Source organism: Calypte anna, chromosome W (genome assembly GCF_003957555.1).
Source record: "Calypte anna isolate BGI_N300 chromosome W, bCalAnn1_v1.p, whole genome shotgun sequence".
NCBI lineage: Eukaryota > Metazoa > Chordata > Aves > Apodiformes > Trochilidae > Calypte > Calypte anna.
The window spans coordinates 22185249-22192373 of record NC_044276.1 but is presented as its reverse complement, the minus strand read 5'-3'; the positions used below and the strand labels follow the sequence as shown (position 1 = coordinate 22192373).

General features: G+C 46.1%; 1 long non-coding RNA gene across 1 annotated transcript; it reads left to right on the top strand.

Moving 5' to 3' along the window:
- The first annotated feature begins 685 nt into the window (after positions 1–685).
- LOC115600085 lies at positions 686–4562 on the top strand. Its single transcript, XR_003988818.1, has 3 exons — positions 686–723; positions 2733–2986; positions 4530–4562. It is a non-coding gene; the product is annotated as an uncharacterized LOC115600085 (long non-coding RNA).
- The last annotated feature ends 2563 nt before the right edge of the window (positions 4563–7125 follow it).

Here is a 7125-nt window from a genome sequence, read left to right as displayed (position 1 = left end):
TGTCTCTGAAGGTCAGGAAGAGATAGTAGAAATTCTCCTGAAAGCAGGAGCTGACATGCACGCTCGAGACCGGCATCAAAGGCAAGGGGTTTCTCCAAAGGTGTCCTTTGGTATTCTTTCTGTTGGATTGCTGAGAAGCATGGGAATGTGATCTGACCAAAAGCAGGGGGGCCCTGGGACGGAGCTGTTTCTGTATGTCTTGTGAAAGCAGTCTGAGTTTGGTTGCTGTGGTACCTCAGAGGCTGCTTTCTGCATTGGGGCTGTCCAGGAGGCATTGTCTGGCAGGAGATGTTTCCTGAGCCAGGCAGCAGTGCCTCATTTTGAGAAACCACCTCCTGCACAGCAGCCTCGTGTGCACTGAAGTGTTGTACATGTGGCAGCTCTGTCTGACCACGCAGCTGTTTTGACTCCCTCTGCCATGTTATTGTTGCTTCTAATGGAACCTGCTTTTTCTATTGTTCATTGTAAAGTAATGGGGAAAAGAATTTTTCTGAGAGCAAGCAGGAATGAAACTAATGACAGTGTCTCTGTAAAACACTGGCTCCTGATCCTGATGAAATTCATAGGATGTTTTGAATCTTTCAGAACCCCACTCATGATTGCTGCTTCTTTTGGGCAGATTAATTTGGTCAAAGTTCTCCTTTCTTATGGTGCCAATATTTTCCATGAAGACACTGATGGGCTGACAGCTGAGGATTATGCTGATCTTCATGGGAACTGGAGGTAAACTTTGAACTTTATGATGAGAATAAGTGGTCAGTTAGTGTGGCTTTGGAATGTTGTTGGTGGCAGCACCAAGGTTTAATGGTGTGCTTAGAGGTGTGTTGAAGGTGTGCTCAGGGATGTCTTCTGATGGGTGTGGTTGCTGTGGGTTCTGGTTTTTGGGCCCAGGCTGATTTTCTGGTACCGGTGGGAGGCCCCAGAAAGAGGGTGTGTAGCACCCTGAGGGACCCGTGAGGGGTGGAAGAGGCAGGGCTCAGGATTCCCTCCCATCTCCTGCCAGCCTCTCTCAGAGCCCAGAGGAATGGCAGCCTGGTCCCTGCCTGTTCCCTTCTTCCCTGCTGCTGGGCTGCACTGAGAGCTCTTAGGCAGGGGCTCCTGTTTTGTCATCAGCTTGCCCGTGCTCGGCAAGATCCGAATCCATCATAGAATCATAGAATCATAGAATCATAGAATCATAGAATAGGCTGGGTTGGAAGGGACCTCAGAGATCATCGAGTCCAACCCTTCATCAACTACCGCCACAGTCACTAGACTATGGCACTGAGTGCCATATCGAGTCGCTTTTTAAACGTCTCCAGGGACGAAGAGTCCACCACCTCCCCAGGCAGCCCGTTCCAATGTCTGATCACCCTTTCCATGAAAAAATTCTTTCTAATATCCAATCTGAACTTCCCCCGGCACAATTTAAGACCATGCCCTCTTGTCTTACTGAGAGTTGCCTGGGAAAAGAGACCAACCCCCGCCTGGCTCCATCCTCCTTTCAGGTAGTTGTAGAGAGCAATGAGGTCTCCCCTGAGCCTCCTCTTCTTCAGGATGAACAGCCCCAGCTCCCTCAGCCTCTCCTCATAGGATCTGTGTTCGAGTCCCTTCACCAGCTTGGTTGCCCTCCTTTGGACCTGTTCGAGGACCTCAATATCCTTCTTGAACTGAGGGGCCCAGAACTGGACACAGTACTCAAGGTGTGGCCTTACCAGGGCTGAGTATAGGGGCAGAATCACCTCCTTGGACCTGCTGGTGACGCTGTTTCTGATACATGCCAGGATGCCATTGGCGTTCTTGGCCACCTGGGCACACTGCTGGCTCATGTTCAGCTTCCTGTCAATCCAGACTCCCAGGTTCCTTTCTGCCTGGCTGCTCTCCAACCACTCTGTCCCCAATCAGGTGCTGGGGGCAGCTGGAGACCCCTCTCCTGAGTCGGCCCTGCTGCAGGGGACCCTGGGACACTTATAACTGGGACCATGGAGATGGGCTTTGGTCTAGACTTGTAGATATTTGTTCCTCATCCCACGTGTTCCTGTCTCTTCCTCTTCGAGCAAAGCTGTTCCAGTCATTCACACCTTCAAGTCTCTCTTCCCTATTCCCCTTTTATCTTCAATTGGGAGGGTGGTACCAGAGCAATTCTGTCACCTGGTGTTTGGTTAGCCTGGACTACTGAACTGAGTCACTGTCTAGTGATAATTAGGAAGTTGAGGAAAATTTCTGCCCAGGATTCTCTGTTAGAGAATCTTTCAAGTGTTGTTGATGAGCTGAGGTCTGCCCAATAGGAACTCTCCAAAGTGTCTGTAGCCAAAGGAGGAACTTGGCAAGCTGAGATGCATGTAAAGCCTCTGCCCAGCCCAGCACCATTGTCCTTGCTGACTTGCACTGCAGTGCCCAGGAAGCACCAGCCTTTTGTTTCAGAGGAGATGTGACTGAGAGCCCTTCCTTGCTCTGATGCACAGCTTTGTAGCTGTGGGGGTTCCTTCTCTCAGGTGGTTATGTGTACCTAAAAGGCAGACTGAAAAAATGTTCCAAGCAGAAGCTAATAACTTGGAAGGTGTGAACGTGCATCTCTAGGGAAAGAGCAGTGAGTTCTGTGTGTGTTACCCTTAACAAATACTGAGGAGCATATGAATTTGTATGAATATGTGTAGAGTGGATAATAAGTTGGTGTTTAGTGTTGTGCTGAATGGTGTACGCCAGGATGTGGTTCTTTTTACCAACTCTATTTCCTCTCTTTCTTTGTGCAGTCTGAGTCAATATCTGGCAAAAATGGAGAACACAGCAGAAGCTCCTGCAGGGGATGCTCAAGGTGACAACATCCTCAAGATACTTCGAATTCCTGAGCAGGCTTGAGCTGCTGGAGAGCTGGAAGCAAAAACAGACCAGGAGAACACAGGAGAAGCTCCTGCATGTGATACAGAAGATATCACCATGGTTACCAGTCCTGAGCAGGCAGGAGCTGCTCCATTTATGTGGGGTGCACCTGCTGTGGACAGAGGAGGTAGGATCCTTAACTAGGGAGCAGCTCAAGAGGAAAATGATGTGGCCTATTCTTGAGGTGGTTTGTATTGTCAGCACTGACTGTGCTCCCTGGTGACTTCAGTGCAGGCATCAGGAGGAGCAGCACAAGAAGCTTTGTGAATGTGCTGATTTGTTACTTTTTGGCCTTGTCAGGCTGTAAGGGCAGTTGTGATTTGTGTGCTCCATGTCCACTGCCAGGATTGTTGCCTCTGCCTGTCAGGGTGTTCCTTCAGAGAGAAAGAAAGGGACAGGGAAGGAACTAGGAGAGAATGGTTTTGTTTTCATGTCTGTACTTTTACCTGGAGATAGCCATTCAGGTGGTGAAATCCAAGAGCAAAAGCAGGAGGTTCTTTCTGAGTAGTTGTTTATCTTTCTGTAGATGGGGACACGAGAGATGAGTTGGCAGGAAGGTACATGTCTTGTCTATTTCCACTGAGATGCTGTGTCTCTGTTTTAATATGAAGAGTTTCACCTGCACTGGAGTCATGTTACTTCTCAGCATCAGTTACAGATGTTTGCTGAACGAGGTGCAGTACAGATACAGTGAGGAAAAATTGTCTCAGCAAAGCAACAGTGCCTGTGTGTACTGTATCTTCTGCAACATAGTTTGATTTACAACAGAAATGATGCTTTTTTTCCCACCCTCAGTAATTTTTTAGAAATAAACTTTAGAAAATGTGTACTACCTGGTGATCCAGGAAAGCAATGACATTGCTTTGTGATCAAACACCCAGCTCCTTCAGTGAGTGTTTAAAATCCAAACTATGCTTAGGAGCTCACACAGCCCTAGAAGAATCCTAGAGAATTAATTTTTTAATATAAATGAACTCTAGATTGGGACCTGTTCTTCTTTCAGCTTTTTTAAGTGTGTTATATCAGAACTGTGTGGCAAATGGACAGCAGAGAGTGTTCAGGGAGCATTTCCTGGCATTAACAGTGCAGTCAGGCTGGCAGTGCAAAGCACATCATGAGAGTCCCTTTGCTGTGCTGCAGCAACAGAGGGTTAGAGGGTAAGCTGGGGTGATCCTGAGAGAGCTTCTGAGGTCCTCTGAAGTGTATGTTTTGGGGAGGAGTCCTTGTGCCACATCCATTCCATGTGCTTGTGGTCAACTCAAGAGAAGCAGCACTCCCTCCTGCTCTGAGGCAAATGTTACAGCTCTGTCACCAGGGAATTGGGTGTTGGGTACCTGTAATAAGAGAACATTTGTTGGCTTGAAATATCAGGTGTTACTGAGCAGGATGGGTAGAGAAGGTGGATAGTGATTTGTATTCTAAATAACATAACAGCACAGGGACCTGCACCCACAGGTGCCACACAGAGTGTTCCAGGAGGCACAGAGGTGCATCCGTACACCGACACTCAGGTGTGACTCTTGCAGCAGTCACCACGCCCATTTGGGTCCAGTTGTGGCCAGTTTCATTCTGTAGGAGCTGTAGAGTTGTCCATGTTAAATGTTTGTGTGTACTGTTGAATTGTTAGCTTGCCAAATCTAATGTCAGCATGTCATTGAATCTTTGAACAGCCACAGATGACCTTTGTGAAGGAGGCTCAATAAGGTGAGACTTTACAAACCCCTCCCACTTGCTTGAGGGGTGATTTTAGAGACATAGCACTCTTCTTGCTTTGTTTTTGAAGGAGTTCTGACAAGGAGGGGAATGATGACACTTGGAGTGATTCTAAAGAATCGGTCTGTTTTAGCCCTAAGGTATGGTGCATTTCCAGGAAAAGTGTCCTTTAAAAATAAATGAGGCAAGTTTTCTCTGGGATTGAAAGACACTGCAGTTCCAGGCAGCATTGTTTTCTCTGTCATTGTTTCTGTCAGTTTTTGCAAAAAGACCTGTAGCAGTGGCAGAGCAAGCAGTAGATTTGTGGTTTGGGGCCAAAAGTCATAGGTACACAGTCACATTATTTTATTTCTTTGTGTTCATTTGGATCAGCATCTGCTGCTGCTGCTGGGATTCTGTAGTGATGGGGAACTTGAGTGTGGTAGTTCAACCCACTCACTAATGCTGGAGAACCCACTCACTAATGCTGGAGATGCCAGCCAGCATCTTTAGTTTTAACATGATCTCATTTTCTTGCATTGATTTAAATGGAAATGATGCATTTTTTGGCAGTGATACTGAAATTTAGGGATACTGTGGTAAGTGTACTTGCAGAGGCTGATTTGTGCATCAAGTCTGGTGATGCTAACAGTGCCTTGCATTCTGCACCTTTGCAAGTAAACAATCTGAAACTGTGAGAGCTGAATTTTAGAAAGTAATAGAAAGATAAAAAACAGATGAGTGAAACTGTTCTGCATGTAAAGATAGTTTTGGAAGCACTTTGCAGAAGGGTGCCTGCAGGGCCTTTTGGGGTGGAATACTCACTGAGTTGGGTGTGTGAGGAGTCTTTGTGTAGTTACAAGTAAAAGATAAATGCAGCACCTAAGCACTATGAAAAAGACAACCTGATTATATTTCCTGTTCAACATTTGATGTGAAAACAATGTTTATTGTTGTGACTATTAGGGCGTTTAGAAATTAAATATTTTTTTTTAATAAATCTTTAGGTCAAGAAGCAGCAGAAGCCACACGTGTTTGAGTTATGGAACATTGCCCTGAAGTACCGGAAAGCTGGTAAGCTGCTTGGAAAAGGTTACATGATGTCCTGCTATGCAAAAGTAGAATTGCTAAGTAGTTGTTTTGTATTTTCTTACTATAGAAAGTAAGAGAAGTAAGTTTTGAAGACAAAGCATTTTTCATTTAAGAAATAAAAAAGCCATAAAGTCAAAATAAAGATATTAATTACCTCCTAAGCCTCTCTCCCTGGCCAATCCTTTCTCCCTCCTGCTCATCCCTTAGCTGGCTCATTTTCCAGATATTGCCAGTGACTCCTCTTCTGTGAGTAAGTCTGGCAAGATGCCAATTGCAATATAAATAACTCCTTTTATTCACATACATTCTAATTTACTTTTCATATGTGATTTAAACCAATGTGATTATACTAGAAATGGAAGTCCATATTGAATAAAGAAAACCTCAAAAAAAGAAAAGGGGCATAGCAGAGAGAACTAAAACCACTGCATCTCGCCCTTCTTCCCTGGTGTGTAGGTCTCCAGGCAGACATAGAAGTTCTCCAGAAGGAGAAAGCTGATGAAGGTCAATGGACATCTCTGTGTGGTTCTCAGGTACTTTGAGTAAAGGACAGGGAGGCTGCCGTGGTGGGGCTGGGGAGGGTAGGAGGGAGATCCAGGAGCACCTGAGAGCTTGCTGTAACTGCAATGAAGCTGGGCTGGCGTGAGGGAGTGCTTCCCGGGGGCTGTGCAGAAGCAGGGCTGAGACTGAGGACAGGAGGCATTTCTTTCTGCTGCTGCTCAGATTTCCATGGAAAAGCTGAAGGCCTTGTAAAAGCAAGCTCAGCCAAGTTTCCCCTTGGCTTTGCACAAGAAAAGCCTTTTTCAAGTAGTCAGTGCAAGGCAGAGAAGATGCTTGCTTCTGCCCTCTTTATAACTTCTTTCACTTGATCTCTTTTAGGAAGAGTTACCAGGAAAAGGGAGAAAAGGAGAAGAAGCAGGAGGAGGGTGGAAATGGTGACCTGCAAATTCCTGCAGCTGCTGAGAGTGTGAAGAACACTCATTGTAATGATGGCCTTCAAGTTCCCAAGGCACCTTCAGAAGTTAACACTGGTGAGAGAACTGAGTTAGGAAATAGGATCCTAGACTCTGCCAAGCTGGAAGGGAGCCATCAATTCCAACTCCTCTCCCTATGTGTGTGGGCACCCCCAGAATAAACTGCATGTGCCAGAGAGCTTCATCTAAATGCTTCTCGAGCTCAGGCATGTTTGGTGATGTGACCACTTCCCCGGGGAGCTTCTTCAATTGCTCAGCTGCCCTGTGGGTGCCAAAGCTTTTTCTTATATGTAACCAAAACCTCCCCTGATTCTTCTTCCTGCTATTTTCCTGAGTCACAGGAGTGGAGAAATGAGTCCCAGTGCCCTCTATTCCCTACTTGAGGAAGGCTGAGACTGCAGTGGAGTAGTTTGAAGGAAGCATTCTTTCCAAGCTCGTGTGTAATGACAGATTTGCTTCATGTATGCAATACAGATGGAGCCTTAAATATGTTTAAAGTATGGGGTTT